This window comes from Ictidomys tridecemlineatus, chromosome 8 (assembly GCF_052094955.1).
Source record: "Ictidomys tridecemlineatus isolate mIctTri1 chromosome 8, mIctTri1.hap1, whole genome shotgun sequence".
In the NCBI taxonomy this organism is placed as follows: Eukaryota; Metazoa; Chordata; class Mammalia; order Rodentia; family Sciuridae; genus Ictidomys; species Ictidomys tridecemlineatus.
The window spans coordinates 16061524-16078424 of NC_135484.1; the positions used below are offsets into that span (position 1 = coordinate 16061524).

Genomic DNA, 16901 nt, shown 5'->3' on the forward strand with positions numbered 1-16901 from the left:
CTGGTTTGTTATGGGAAAGTCCCATTTTGATCACTTATCTAGGATAAGGTTTTAAGTCTCCATAAATAATTTGATTAATCAGTCTAGGTCTCCCAATCACTGTCATTTCCTCAGATGATACTCTGAGACAGCCAGCATGTTTATCGTGGGACCAACACAAAGGTATTGAGCACTGTAGCCAGAATAATTAAATCTAGACACATGACTGGGAGTAATAGAGTTATCTGTAAATCTTCCCTTCATGAAATCATTAGCAAATACTTGAATAGATTCTCCAGTCCACACAGCTGGGTGCACCAGGGGTGGATCTGGGAAATATGTCCAGTAACTGTCTGCTCGACTCCCTTTTACCTGACAGCCCAGCAGGGCAATCACTGTAGCTACCATCATCAATGGGGTCTTATTCCTTCCTAGGAGTTGAATTTTTCACGAAGCTTGTGTTGTCAGCTTTTTCACGTCTTCCCATGAGATCAGATTTTCAGCTGGGTCATGTTAAGTTGTCTTCATTCTTCTTGATATCTCTTCCTTTTGAGTGGAGGTTTCTCTGGGTCAATTTTCAGTTGCTTGAATCTCGGCTCTATCTCTTCCATGTCTGATTACTTGTTCATGCACCCAGATAGGACGGAAGGCACCTTCTGGAAAAATTCAAGCATGACCTCTGCCCCACATAATCACTGGATCTGGGCCTTTCCATTGACCAGTCTGTAAGTCTTTCTACAAAACTCTGCCTAAAGGGCCTGTGCTGTGGAAGACATGTCTCTCAGCTGCAGTGTGACCTTCTGCGTCACAATTTAAAACAAACGAGGCATGATTGAGGCTATTTTGGGGAGTTATAAACCTATTCTCCCCATTTTAATTTTTGTAATTGCGGCTTAATAGATAAATGAGCTCATTCCACAATGGCTTGACCTTGGGGGTTATAAGGAATTCCTTTTTATGGTCAATTTGAAACTCTTGGCAAAAGTCTTGAAAAGAAGAGCTTACATAAGCTGGTGCATTATCTCTTTTAATCTGTAAAGGGCATCCTAACACAGCAAATGCTGCTAGGCAATGAGAAATTACAGATTGAGTATTTTCCTTTGCACATGCTGTGGCAAAAATAAATCTGGAATGTGTATCAACTATTACATGTACATAACGTTGTTTATCAAATTGAGGAATATGAGTTACATCTATTTGCCATATTTGATTTGGTTTTAATCCATGGGGATTTACCCCTGATGGCAGAGATGGAGTGTGAATAACACACTTAGGGCAGTGACTTATAATTTGACAAGCTTGTTCTCTGGTAATATTAAATTTTTTACGTAAGTTAGAAGCATTTTGATGATGTAAAGAATGTGAAGCTTGAGCACAATCGTATGGAGACATCTGTTGACAAACAGCTACCAATTTATCAATTTTGTCATTACCTGGAAGATTAGTGTGAGCTCGTATGTGTCCTATGAAACATGGGTATTTTCACATTTGCACTGCTTTTTGTAGATTATGAAATAATTTAAATAACTCTTGTGATGAGGTATATCCAATAACTGAAGTTTCAATATTTTTGGTAACTCCAACTGCATATAAGCTGTCAGAATAAATATTAATAGGCTCATTTGTAAAGTAATTTAAGGCACAAATGAGAGCTTGTGGCTCTGTTCTTTGGGCAGAAGCATATGAGATTTGTATTACTTCTGTGTGAACCTGCTTTACCTAAGCTTGAACCATCAGTGAACACCATTAGGGCTCCATCTATGGGCTGGACACGTACAATCTTTGCAAAAATAAGCGGTGTTATTTATGCAAATTGAATAATTTTATCAGGAGGGTAATGACTTTCTATCTGACCAGGAAAATCAGCAAAAGCTATTTGTCATAAACTTGAAGCTTGAAAGAGCCAATTATTTTGTTGAACAGTGCCAATGTCTCGGCTTGGCACAGAATCACGAGCCACCACACACCTTGTAGATTCAAACAGCAATCCTTTATTCCCGAACTCACACTACAAACACGTTCTGGGGAAATCCCAAATCTCCCGCACAATTCACGTCCTAAATACTTTCTCTCCATGAGAACTCAGCGGGAACTCTGGCAGCAGGCACGCCCTACTCCCAGCAGCAATAATCTTCAACCTCCAACTTCCCTAAAACTCCTATTGTCTTAAACCGGGAACGCCCTAAACCCAAGGACCGGGATACTTCCTCAAACCTGCAGGATACACCCTAATCCTGGATCCACCCTGGTCATTAAGCAGGGTCACCTTTCTCAAACACACATGTGAGGTCACAGCAAATTTCCAAGGCAAGTCCATTTAACATGGGGTACGCTGGCAAGGATTTCAATGCGTCATTCCTACTTGGAAATGGCCCTCAGCATCTCCCCCCTTCTGATTAATTAAACAACAAGCAATGTGGCTTAAGGACGGTGCCTGGTAGGTTATCCAATTCAACATATGGTTCTTACCCGTCATGGGAGAACTGACCTTTAGGTGTCAGTTTCCTGTCTTAGGTTGAATCCACTGCAACCAGATCAACCCGTCACTGACTACCGGTCCAGCATTCAGCCATGCTTGTGGATAGGCCTATGCACTAGTGGGGGGGTGAGGTTCTTGCCTCACCTCTGTTGGCCCCCAAATTTAGCCTTGGTGCCAGTGGGGGAGTGAGGTTCTTTGCCTCACCACTGTTGGCCCCCAAATTTTAGACCATCACTAGTAGAAGGGAGGAGGATACAGAAATGCCACAACACCAAGCCAATTGACGGCTCCTTTGGAAAATTTGCGTCACTGGTGACACCATCAGCAAAGATGCCAGCATTACCACAATTAACATGGGGTGTGCTGGCAAGGAAATTGCATCACTGGTGACACCATCAGCAAGGATATGCCAGCAGTACCACAATTCGCTGCACCAGACAATAGTTCACAATGCATGCAACTGATATATAGTCCAGGCAAGTTCTGCAAGCAGTTCAAATCGGAGGAGTCTATCAATATGTCCATTTCCTCCCAAAGTAAATCAAGTCCTTGATTGAGCATTACTTGTTGAGTTATATTCATTGATGCATCAGTTTATACAGTTTACTGTGATAGCTATCATAGAAGCTGTAGTTTGGTTTTCTTAGTCTTCACCGGCACTGGGATGGAGATGGGAATTCTGGCAATGATGCTAAAGAGACATTATCCTGAACAGAATTATTAAATATAATGAAAAGGAAAGGTGAAAGTAAACAAACAGATCTGTTAACCACCTTTAAAAACAATCCTTAACAGCTTTTTACCTAATATAAATTAGTAAGCAAACAGATCTGTTAACCACCTTTGAAAACAATCAATTAACAGCTGTTTACCTAATTTAAATTAAACCACTTAAATCACGTGAATAAAAAAAAAATTCGGATCCATTTTTTCATGAGCGCTCCTCATATAAAAATATGGACATACACACATAGTGACATGCAACACAAAACAGTGCACACATAACATACAACACATAAGACAATAGTAAGTAAAGGCCTTGAAGCTATACCTAGGTGAAATCTCCATTTCAATGTTTAAAAACTCAATAGTCAAAAAATAAAACACAGTCAAAAAAAATAAAATAAAATAAAACTGATCAGAAAAACATTAACCTAGGTTTGTATGAGCTCAAAAAATAGAACTTTATGATGTGGGAAAAATGCAATAATAAAATAGATATTGAAAAAAAAAAAGCACCCTGTTAATCACTGTCGCAGATGTAAGAATAGCCAAGCTGGAGCTCTGGATATCAGCTGTTATGGATTTGAGTCAAATCATCTTCTTTTTCTGTAGAAATTGCTTTAGTTAATCTCTCTGGAATCCAAATCGGCTGCTGTTCTCCGACTCCAGACAATAACTGGATCAGGACCTTTCCATTGTCCTGTTAGAATATCCTTCCAAAGTACCTTAGGCTTATGTACATTTTTCGGATACATATGTCTTTCCGCAGCACTAAGTCCTGATGAATCCAAATTTAGAAAGTTTAGAGTAAAAAGGGTTATTTTAAGTTTATCTTTGGGGGATATATACCCCTTTACAATTCCCTCTTTTTGCTTTAATAAGTACATTTTAATAGTTTGATGAGCTCTTTCAACTATGCCTTGTCCCTGTGGATTGTATGGGATTCCTGTTATATGAGGAATACCAAATGATGAGCAAAATTGTTTAAAAGAGTTAGAAGTATAACCAGGACCATTATCAGTTTTTAACTGTTTAGGAACACCCACAGTGGCAAAATTTTGTAAGCAATGAGCTATAACATCTTTAGTTTTTTTCTCCGGCATGAAGGGAGCCCATCAAAAATCCGGAAGAAGTATCAACTGTAACATGTAAATATTTTAATTTTCCAAATTCTGGCAAGTGTGTGACATCCATCTGCCAAATATAGTTAGGTATCAGTCCTCTAGGATTGACTCCAAGATTAACTTGTGGTAGAAAGGTCACATAATTTTGACATTGTTTTATTATATGCCTGGCTTGTTCCTTAGTTATTTTAAAATGTTTTTGTAAAGTATTAGCATTAACATGAAACCTTTTATGAAAATTTGTAGCTTCTTCTAGTGTAGAGAAAATATGTACGTCATGTGTAGTTTTATCTGCTAAATCATTGCCCAAACTAAGGGCTCCGGGCAATCCTGTATGTGCCCTAATATGTCCTATAAATAATGGATCTTTTCTGTCCCAGATTAGACTTTGTATAGTGGAAAACAAAGAGAAAACAGTAGAGGAAGGGGAAATCCTACCAGCATCTTCAAGGGATATTATAGCATTAACTATATATTGACTATCAGAAAATAAATTAAATACAGAATCTTTGAACATCACAAAAGCTTGTAAAACTGCATTAAGCTCCACCTTTTGAACAGAAAATGGAATAATTATAATACCAAGTTTAGATCCAATTAATTGTAAAACTCTCATTCTACCTTTAATTACTAATTGAGCAATAGAGTCATGAAAAGGAATTAATGTCTTTTGGGGAGAGTGAGCTAAATGAATTCACTCAATAACTCCCAATCTTTGTCATATAGCTCTTGTAGGGGCATGAGCAGTTGGAAATATTAATAAATATACTAGCTTTGGAGGATTAATTCTGGTAAGTTGTGCATTTTTAATTGCAATTTCCACCTTTTTGAAAGCTGTTCTGGCCTTTATTGTCAGTTGATGAGGAGAAGCTGGAGAAGGATACCCTTGTAATATCTGGAATAAAGGACTTAAATCAGAAGTAATTAGTTTTAAGGAGGTCTCAGCCAATTGATATCTCCTAATAGTTTTTGAAAATCATTAAAGTTACATAACTCCTTAACTTTTATATGTAGATTTTGAGATGGATTGTACATCCTTGAATTATCTGACCCAAATATTGAAAGGGAGGCATCTTTTGTATCTTTTGAGGAGCAATGTACAAACTCATTGCTGTAAGTGAAGCCTCTAACTGAGTAAAGTTACTTCTGGATTAGCATGAGCCAATAATATATCATCCATAAAATGAATAATATATATGCATCAGGAAAGTTATTTCTTATAGGAGTTATCGCTCGACCCACACATTTTTTTTTACAGTTTTTAAAAGCTTTAATTACAATTTTATGACCCAAACCCACGACCCACACATTTTTGACATGAAGTTGGACATTACACATCCCTTGAGGCAAAACCTTCAAGCAATACCTTTTAACAGGTTCTTTAAAATTAATTGCTAGGACACTGAAAGCAAATTTTTCACAATCCTCAGGATGCAACCTTATTGAGAAAAAATAATCTTTTAGATCTATTACCATTAAGCTATAATTTTAAAGGAGAAGGAAGTCTGGGCTGCAATAATCCCATAGACTGAATTTTATGTTTACTGCCCTTAAATCCTGTAGTAACCTCCAATTACCTGACTTTTTCTTAATAACAAAAATAGGGGTGTTCCAAGGACTAAGCGTTGATTCTATATAACCAGCCTGAAGTTGTTCCTCAACTAACATATGAATTATCTTAAGTTTTTCCCCCAAGATGGGCCATTGAGAAATCCATATATGCTCTTTGGTGAGCCAGGTAATCTTTTCTGCTGTCTTTTGGATTGGGGAGACACTCAGGGCCCCTAGTAAAAATTTTGGTTTGGAGTATTTACTATTCTCTGTCAAGGAGACTGGTGTGTAAGCAGATACTCTTCCTGATTATCTCCAGGAAGAAGACCTTGATTAATTTCCTCAAGTGATCTCATAGAATTTGGAGTTATTAATAATAATTCTATTTTGCTTAATATGTCTCTTCCCCATAGGTTTACTGGTAAGGACTCTAAAACATAAGGTTTAAAAACTCCACTGTTCCAATAAGGATCCTCCCAATGGAGATAATAAGCACTTTGAGCAAGCTGGGAGATTTGTCTAATTCCCTCTAAGTTAGCTGGAGCTATATGTAAGGGCCAATTTTTAGGCCAGAAATGACTGAACAGGACTGATTTATCTGCTCCCGTGTCCACTACGCCTTTGAATTTTTTAGGATTAATTTTAAGTTCCATTAGGGGGCACTCCTGCCACACTAATTATGACCAGTACACTCTGGCAGTTTGGAAACTGAATTTACTTGTGGGTGTCCATTCGAATTACAGGGTAATAAAATCAATTGGGCAATAGTATTTCTTGGAGTAAGCCAAATGGCATAATTTGATTTGTAACACTTAATTCTCCCTCAAAACAAGAATTTACCACTCCAGGTATCACCTCGATGGCCTCTTTTAAATTGTTACGTCCCAAAATTAACCCTATACTTTTTCTAGGGAGTGGCCCAAAAATCCCATTAGGGATTTGTTGTGGCCCTTTTTCAGGAGCCAATTCAATTACCATGGGATGATTGTAAAAGAACTGTCTGTGAGATCCGATCTGGTAGAAATGGTGGCTCCCCATGGTCGACTGTGATGACGTTAAACTGCGCGACCTTTCTTCTGGTTCCCCTGTTTTTCTGGCCGGGTGAGCCAACCAGAAGTTTTTTGACTCCTTACTAGGTGGAAGTGAAGGCCAAAATGCGGGCTGATCACTGCCATCTTGGCCTGCCACGTGGTCTCCAACTCTCTAATATTTATTACCAGTAGTGGAGGGAGCCCTGGGCTTAAAATTGCGGACATTACAATTCTGCGTGAAGTGGCCTTTCCTCCCACAATGAAAGCACCTCCCGCGGGGTCTGCATGCTAATTCTTGGGGCTGGAGAGTTTGTTTTAAAGCCACTTTGAGAGTAAAGGTTTGTAAATGAGCTGGGTCGATATCAGAACACAAATGAATAAACTCTGAAACCGTACCCTTCTTTCTATGGGGTCTGAGAACATCTTGACAATATTTATTTGCATTTTCAAATGCCAATTATTTAACAATAAACTCAAAGGCAACTGGATCTCCAATAGAGCGGTTAGTGGTCTGATACAGCCGTGCTACGAAATCAGAATAAAGTTCATTGGCACCCTACTTAACTTTAGTGAGAACTAAGCTAGATTGGTCCCTGGAGGCAATTTGGCACCAGGTGTGCTTAGCACATGTGGCAATCTGATCATACACTGCAAATTCATAATTTAGCTGCCTTCTCAAATCAATAAATTCACTCGTTCCTAAAAACATGTTCACGGGTGTTTGAAGGTCTTGCCTTCGATTCTTTCCTGCTCCGAACAAAAGTCCATCCAATATGACCGCCAGAATAAAAAATCCCCCCCCACTCAAGCAAGCTCTAGCCATAGAAATCCAGTCTCTCGGCAGAGGCAGAAGCGGCTGAAAGCAGATGGTCTCAAGCAAGCTCTGCATGAACGGTGAATATGGACCATACAACTCACAGGTGTTTTTTAACTCTTTAGTAGTTTTAAGTGGAATTACCACATGCATGCAAACATGCTGGTCTTGATCATTAACCTGCTTAAAAACTGGAAACAGTTGAAAGCCACTAGTATCTTCCCCAGCTGCCTGGACCTTTCTAACTCCCTGCTAGAATGGAGTAAAGAAAGTCATTGCCAGATCAAAATACCTGTTAAAATTTGTCCTTTTAACAGGGGGCGCCCAAATTTGAATGGCTGGGGAAGGTCCTGTTAAGCACAATCTGTTAAAATTCCCTGGTAAATCCTGGACTTCATTGTCTGACTCCTTTCCCTCAGACCTCATTCACCATGGACCCTTCCCTGTCATCATCTTGACTTTGAGCTTGTAAGCCTTTTGGAGGAGAACTTCCTGTCTCTCTATGATTCGCCTCTGGGCCCTCCTCTTCTGGAGAAGGATCTTCTATCCTTCCCGGAGGCCTCCTCTCTATGGTTTTCCTCCGGACTACTCAGGTTTGGTTCAGGCAAGGTTAAGTTTTTTACTTTCAGTCTTGCCCTGAGGTTTTTTTGTTTGAATAGAATTTGTTTTAGTTTTTAGCCTGCTTAGAGGAAAAGAGGTTTCCTTAGCCTCAGGCAATTTTTCCATTTGAATAAACTTAATGGCTCTCTGAATACCTTTCAATAGGTCTTCAGGGGGCCATGAACTTTGGCCCATGTAATCAAAAAGATAGATCTCTAATGCAGTCCAAACCTTTTGATTATTTGGGGCAGTGGCCAGACACACCTCTGCATGGACAAGCCTCGGACCTGGAGAAGGGTGGGGAAAGCTCTGACACAGTTGTGTCTAAGCGCCTCTCACCCAGCTAGGGAGGTAACTCAAATCACTTTTCGAGGATGGCCTCCCACAGGTTCTCTTATCAACGTTATTTCCTGCCTACATTTCTTGCAGATAATAGGTAGTTTGCTGAGGAATGTGACATATCCTGTCCAGTAGAGATAGATAATTTGCTTTTTAGCAAAGAAAGCATATGGGGATCAGCACAGTGGGACATTTTATAGAATTATTCCCTTAATCATGTTCCCACCATCTTCATCTGTCTGTCCCCTAACAGCAAAGGTGCATCTATATGTTTCTGTTGTGGGGGCATCTATAGATTTCTGACCTTGGATCCTAAGCCCATCTAGTCTATCTCTTGGGAATCCAGCATCATATAATGGTATAAAATAGGCACAAGTTGCAGACAGTAAAGGCAGACAGTAAACACTTTCAACTCTGCAGGACACATTATACCTGTCTCTATATCAAGTACTCAATTCCGCTTTACTGTGAGAGGAATTAAAGTACATGAAAATGAATGGGGCACTGCAACCGTCAATCCCCTTCCATGTAACACAGAGGTTCCAGGGTAGGATCCTACTTGTGGCAGGACTTGCTCGGGTGACAAGGGCTGCCCACCCTATTTGCCATTGTGTGGTACTTCCTGCCCAAGGCTTCCAGTAAGGCCAGGAGCCCTGGGAACTGGTGACTAGGTGAATTTGAAGGGACACTGTGTAGTTCTGCTCATTTCCTGTCTGATTTAAATGACAACTACATTAGTAATCATTATAGAGCTATGTTGATGGCCTTATTACATAAAGATATACTTTGTATGACAATTCTGTCACAAAGAAGGGGAAGGGAATAGAATTATATTGGAGCAAAGATATTATATACTATTAAATTTAAATTGGTTGAATCCAATCTAGATTGTTATAAGTCATTAATTATAATCCCTAGGGAACCCACTAAGAAAATAACTTTTTTGAAAAAGCAAGAAAAAAGGAACTAAAATGACACAGTAGAAAATATCTATTTAACACAAAAGGAGGCAAAAATGATGAGGAGAAAGAATAGAAAAGACATAAAATATAAGGGAAATTAAGAACAAAATGGTAGATATAAGAGCTACATTATTAGTAATTTTATTACATGTTGAAATAATAAATACTCTAAAAAAAATTAATCACCAAAAACCTATTGGAACTAAAAAGCAAGTTCAGCAATGATATAGGATAAGATGTAAACAAATAAGAACCAATTCTCTTTTTATGTGGTTGCAATAACATTCTATAAGTGAAGTTAAGAAAACAGCTCCACATATAATCACACAAAAAAGGTAAAATGTGAATAAATTTAACAAAAGAGGTAGAAGACTTTTACACTGAAAACCACAAAACAAGATCTAGATAAAAGTATAGACATTCCATGTTCATAGATAGGAACTTAATATTGTTGCAATGACAATAGTCCTTAAGTTTATTGAATTATAAGGCTCAGTGCAATCCATAGGAAAGACTCAACTGTCGTTTTGTGCAGAAAAATGACAAACTGATCCCAGGATTCCTGTAAGAATGTAAAAGAAACAGAAAAGTCAAAATTATTGTTAAAAAGAACAAACTTGGAGGATTGACACTTACCAACTGAAAAACTTGCTACAATTCTACAGAAATTGAGACAGTGTGATATAGCATAAAGGTAGACATAAGCATGAATAAAATAGAACTGGAAGCCTAGAAATAAACGATCACTTAATTTTCAACACAGGTGCCAGAACAATTCAATGAGGAAAAAATAATCTTTTCAACAATTTTGAAACAATTTTGACAACAGGATATCTATATGCAAAAGAACAAACAAAATTAGACCCTTTCTTTACACCACACACAAAAATTAACACAAAATAAGTCATCGACCTAAATGTAAGAGATAAAGCAAAAAATGAACACTTAGAAGAAAACATAGGAGTAACTCTGACATTTAATTTAGATGAAGTCTTCTTACAGATCACACCAAAAGAACAAATAGCAAAAGAAAAAATAAACTGGATTTCATCAAAATTAAAAATTTTTGTGCTGCTTACATTACCATTCAGAAAGTTAATAAGCTGGGTGCAGTGGTGCACACCTGTAATCCCAATGGCTTTGGAGATTGAGGCAGGAGGATCATGAGTTCAAAGCCAGCCGCAGTAACATAGCAAGGCCCTAAGCAACTCAGCAAGACTGTGTCTCTAAATAAAATGTAAAAAGGTTTGGGGATGTGACTCCGTGGTTTAGAACCCCTGGGTTTTATTCTCAGTACTAAAAAAAATACTAAATAACAGTAAATTAAAAACACAGAGAATTTGAGAAATATCTGAAAATCAGATCTAATGAGGAACTTGTATGCAGAGTATATATGAACTCTTTTAAAAGTCAATAAGAAAATAAATTGCCCAATAATCAAAGAGCTTTAATAGGCATTTCTCCAAAGAAGATACTCTAACCATCAATGACCAATGAAAAGATGCTTACTATTAATATCTGGAAAATACAAATAAAAACCACAATAAGATATTACTTCACATTCACCTGAATGGCTATAATCAGAAAGACATAAGACATAAATCAGAAAGACATAAGATATAATCAGAAAGACATAAGACATAAATCAGAACCCACATAGTTTTGCTGGTGATAATGTAAAATAATACAATTACTTTCAAAACCAGTTGAGAAATCCCTCAAAATATTATCAAACTCAACTTCCATTCCTAAACGTATAGCCAAAAGAAGTAAAAATATACACACACAACACTGTACAAGAATACTCACAGTGGTATTGTTCAGATTAGCCAAAAAGTAGAAATAATCCACATGTCAAGAACTAATGAATGTAAAATCAAAATATGGTATATTCACACACTGGATCATTATTTGCCCATAAAAAGGAATGAAGTATTCATACATGCTGTATCATAGATGAACCTTAAAAACATTACACGAAGTGAGAGAAGTCAGTTACACAAAGCAACTTATTGTGTGATTCCATTTGTATGAAATGTCTAGAGTAGAAAAAAGCACCGAGACAGAAAGCAAATTACTGGTTGCCAGGAGCTACAGGGGAGGGGTGAAGATGTGAGTCCCTTTAGAGATGTGGCTACTAAAGAGTACAGTTTCCTGGAATGATAAAAATGTTGTGGAATAATATAGCAAAACCACATGTAAACCCAAGAAGCCACTAAATTGAACATAAAAGAGCCAGCATTATGGTCTATGAACATCAGAAGGCATACAGATATCTCAATAAAGCCTCCCCCATGATTCTGCTTTTTAAAATAAAGCTCACAGGTCACTTCAGTGGGAGAACACTAGGAGGTTGCTGTAGTAAGTGGCAGCAGGTGAAAGTTGGTGGCTGAACTAGGATGGGTACAGGGATGACAGTAAGAAATGATCAGATTCTGGTTTAAACTTTTTCCTAGTCTGTGAGAACATAGGAAGTTTCCATGCCAAATAAATATTGTTTGTGGTTTGCACTGTGTGCATGTGTACCTCCACATCTTTAGGATAGCCACATATTTTCTCTTATGGAGGTGACAGTGGCTAGGAAACAATGCCCAAAACAAAACAAAAAGATATCCAGTGTTCCATTTAGGTATTTGGAAAATAAAGAATCGAGAGGCAAAGACAGTGAAACATTTTGGGAAAAGCGAGTGTTCAGTGGAAGCAGGGATTTAGAGCCAAAAGTAACCAGAACAATATGGGCCCAGCACTGTCACAGAATTCAAAGAGTGGAGGGAGACATCCAGTTTTCCAGAAAACACAAAGAAAAGGCCTCCATCTCAGATGGATTAAGACTTGAGATATCTGAAACTCTAAGCTTCTGCAGTGACTTTAGTTTCACTGACAGAAAAGGGGTACAATTGGAGCAGAAAGGAACATGAGTGCCTTAGGTTTCCAAGGATCACTCTGGCTTCTTTCATCAGGAAAGTCTGAAGCAGGGATGGACAATAAAACACCAAATAGAATAGGAAGGCTAAAGAGGAAGGGGGCTTGGATCAGGGAAAGAATGAGTAAGAAATGAGAGATATAGTAAAATAATGAATATTTTATTTCTAGTCCAAAAGAGAAGTAGGAAAGAGATGTAGCTAATATAGGATTTTTAATATTAAAATTACATCACTACCATGTAACCCCTAATTCTTTAATCAAGGTACTCAGGATACTAAGCACTTGCTGTCACTGAGGCAGGTGCTCTGGTCTGGATATGATTTAACTGTGTTCCCTCCAGTCCAGGTGATTGGAGGCTTGGTGCTATTGGGAGGTGCTATGGAGTCTTTGAGGAGTGGTTCTAGTGGGGGGCCTCAGGTCATGGGGGTGCACCCTCAGAAGCTCGCTCTCCAGGTGGGATTGTAGAAGGAACTAGCCTGGCCCTACCATGCTTCTGTGGCTCCAACTGTAATCTTGCTCCTCTCACCCTCTTGCCATTGCCATGAGGCAACACAAAGGACAGCCCATGTCGCAGAACCTGCACAGACAGTTTGGACTTTAAACCTCCAGAACCATAAGCCAAATCAATCTCTTTACTTTGTAAAGTCGGGCTGTTCAGCTATTTCATTGGGTCTGATTTCAGTTGGGTCATTGATAATCAGTTCAGCCCTGAACTAGACTAAAAAGGAATCCCATCCTAAAGTGACTAATGTGGCAGTGGCCAGGCAGTACCATAGATGTGTTTTTCTGAGGGGGGACTCCATGCCCAATGGAGCTGAGCCAGTTTCTGCTCCTCCAAGAGTTTGCCCTGCACCCCTGAACAATCCTATTCCCAGGAGGCCTCTTCCTCATACTAAGGGCAGAAGACCCAAATCCCAGACTCCAGTGGAAGGGGAAGTGGCATGTTTGTGAGGGAAGGAGAAAAGTGTGGGGATCAAGAAGTGAGAGGTGGGGGACAATGCACATTTAGGAAGCACCAGTCAGATCAGTAAAGTAGGCAAGAGCACAAGAGCAACAAGACAAGGTGGTCTCTGTTAAATCTCATCTCAGGTAAGATCTTACCTCTGGTATCACTGCCAGGAAACAAACTGAGCAGGAGAGAAGAGACAGGGAGCTACAGTTTCAACGGATTTGTGAGCAGGTTTGGCTGCTACAAAGCAGACACATTTCAGACAACTCATGTATGTTGAAAAAAAAGTCAAGGATAGTATTGTGACTATTTGGATATGACAGATTATTTTAGCTTAAGTTCTGTGAAAAGCACAAAACATTCTATTATAATGTAGTTTGATGGTGGTTGTTTTGCACCCAAGCTATTGATTTATAAATGTAAAGACTGACCATGAAACTGCATGAATGTGTCCTTATTAAATTTTTTTAAAGAAGTGGGCATTTGGGGGCAACATTCTTGTCAATGGAACCTGGACATTATCAAATAGAATAGGGAAAGTCCTCTTATAAAAAGGAAGAGTGATACTACCTGTTACAGAAACTTAGACAAAATTTTTTTATTTGTTCTTTTTAGATATATATGACAGTAGACTGTATTTTGGCATATTGTACATACATGGAGCATGAATTATTCTATTTGGATCCTATTCTTGTGATATGGAGTTTCACTGGTTCTGTGTGCATATATGAGCATAGGAAATATGTCCAATTCATTCTGCTGTCTTTCCTATTTCTATCCCCACTCCTTCTCCTTCATTCCCTTTTGTCTATCCAATAACTACTATTTTTCTACTTCCCTGTACCCCTGTACCCCACCTTATTTTGTATTAACATCTACATATCAGAAAAAAACATTCAGCCTTTGGTTTTTTGAGACTGGTGTATTACATGTAATATGATATGCTCCAGCAAATGCCATAATTTCATTCTTCTCTATGGCTGAATAATATTCCATTTTGTATATATGCCACATTTTCCTCATTCATTCATCTGTTGAAGGGCTCCTAGGTTAGTTTCATTGCTTTGTAATTGTGAATTGAACTGCTATAAACATTGATGTGGCCGTATTACTGTAGTACGCTGATTTTAAGTCCTTTGGATATGTACTGAGGAGTGAGATAACTGGGTGAAATGGTGGTTCCATTCCAGTTTTCTGAGGAATCTCCATACTGCTTTCCAGACTTGTTACACCAAGTTGCACACCCACCAGCAATGTATAAGTAAAACTTTTTCCCCCACATACTCAGCAACATTTATTGTTATTTGCATTTTTGATAATTGCTATTCTGTCTGTAATAAAAGTACATTGGATGTACTCACAGAATCATGTGATTTTAGTCTTTAAGTCTATTGATGTGATGAATTCCAAAAACCTAAATGGAACACTGGACATCTTTTTTTTGTTGTTTAAAGTTTAGTTTTAATTTACACTTCTCTAATTGCTAGAGATGTTGGACATTTTTTCATATACTTTTTGACCATTTGGATTTCTTCTTCTGTGAAATGCTTGTTCATTTCCTTTGCCCATTTATAGATTTTTTTTTTTTTAGTTGTTTGAGTTCTTTGTATATCCTGGAATTTAATGCTCTATCTGAGGTACAAGCGACAAAGATTTTCTCCCATTCTATAAACTCTCTCTTCATGTTCTTAATTGTTTCCTTTGATGAGAAAAGGCTTTTTAGGTTAAAGCCATCCCATTTATTGATTCTTCATTTTACTTCTTGTGCTTTAAGAGTCTTCTTGAGGAATTTGGTTCCTAAGCTAACATAATGAAGAGTTGGGCCTACATTTTTTTCTACTAGGCACAGAGTCTCTGCTCTACTATCAAGGTCCTTGATCCACTTTGAGTTGAGTTTTGTGCAACGTGAGAGATAGGGGGTCAATGTCATTCTGCTATGTATGGATTTCTAGTTTTTCCAGCACCATTTGTTGGAGAGGCTTTCTTTTCTCTAATTTATGTTCATGGTGCCTCTATCTAGTATAAGATAACTGTATATATGTGGGTTTGTCTCTGTGTCTTCTATTCTGTTCTAGTGGTCTTCCTAAATGTTTTTATGCAATATCATGCTGTTTTCGTTACTACAGCTTTGTAGTACAATTCAAGATCTAGTATTGTGATGCCTCCTGCTTCACTTTTCTCACTAAGGATTGCTTTGGCTATTCTGGGCCTATTATTTTTCCAACTGAACTTTATGACTGCTTTTTCTATATCTATGAAGAATGTCATTGGAATTTTAATAGGACTTGCATTAAATCTGTATAGCACTTTTGGTAGCATGGTGTTTTAACAATATTAATTCTGCCTATCCAAGAACATGGAAGATTTTTCCATTTTCTAAGGTCTTCTTCAGATTCTTTCTTTAGTATTCTATAGTTTTCATTGTGGAGGACTTTTCCCTCATTGTTAGATTAATTCCCAAGTTTTTGTTTGTTCTTTGCTCTTTTAGGTTATTGTGAATGGAATAGTTTTCCTAATTTCTCTTTCAGCTGATTCATCATTGGTGTGTAGGAATGCAATTGATTTATGGGTGTTAATGTTAAACCCTCTTACTTTGCTGAATTCATTTATGAATTCTAGATGCTTTTTGATGGGGTTTTTGGGTCTTCTAAATGTAGAATCATGTCTTGGCAAATAGGACTAGTTTGAGCTCTTCTTTTCCTGTTCATATTACTTTAATTTCTTTCTTTTGTCTAATTGCTTTGGCTAGGGTTTCAAGAACTATGTTGAATAGGAGTAGGAAAAAGAGGGCATCCCTTATTTCAGTTTTTAGAGTGAATGCTTTCATTTTTTCCCCATTTAGAATGATGTTGGCCTTGGGTTTAGCATGGATCATTTTTACAATGGTAGGGTATGTTCCTATTATCCCTATATTTCTACTGTTTTGAGCACAAATGGATGCTGATTTTTGTCAAATGCTTTTTCTGCATGTACTCACAAAATCATGTGATTCTAGTCTGTAAGTCTATGAAGCGATGAATTACATTTATTGATTTCTATATGTTGAAACAAACTTGCATCACTAAAATGAACCCCATTTGACCATGATGCAATATCTTTTTAATATGTTTTGATATGCTACTTGCAATTATTTTATTAAAAATTTTTGCATCTATGTTCATCAGGTATATTGATCTGAAGTTTTCTTCCCTTGAAGTGTCTTTGTCTGGTTTTGGTATCAAGATGATATTAGATTCATAGGATGAGTTTGGAAGGTCCCTCTTCTTTCTTACTTCATGAAATAATTTGGTGTAAGTTCTTCTTTGAAGTTCTGTTAGATCTTGGCTGAGAGGCCATCTGGTCCTAGGCTTTTCTTTGTTGATAGCATTTTGACGGTGTCCTCAATATCATTGTTTGAAATTGGTACATTCAAATTTTCTGTGCCC

The 16901-nt window shown here is 37.8% G+C and overlaps 1 long non-coding RNA gene across 2 annotated transcripts in view; it reads right to left on the bottom strand.

The window, feature by feature from the left end:
• Positions 1-16901, bottom strand: part of LOC144366000 (uncharacterized) — a 133139-nt gene that overhangs the window by 58079 nt on the left and 58159 nt on the right. Inside the window, exon 3 of one of the 2 annotated variants that reach the window (XR_013424781.1) lies at positions 9730-10164. The exons of the other annotated variant lie outside the window; for it this stretch is intronic. This is a non-coding gene — a long non-coding RNA (uncharacterized LOC144366000). Of the gene's footprint in view, positions 1-9729; positions 10165-16901 lie in introns of those variants that run through there. 2 annotated transcript variants of the gene reach the window in all.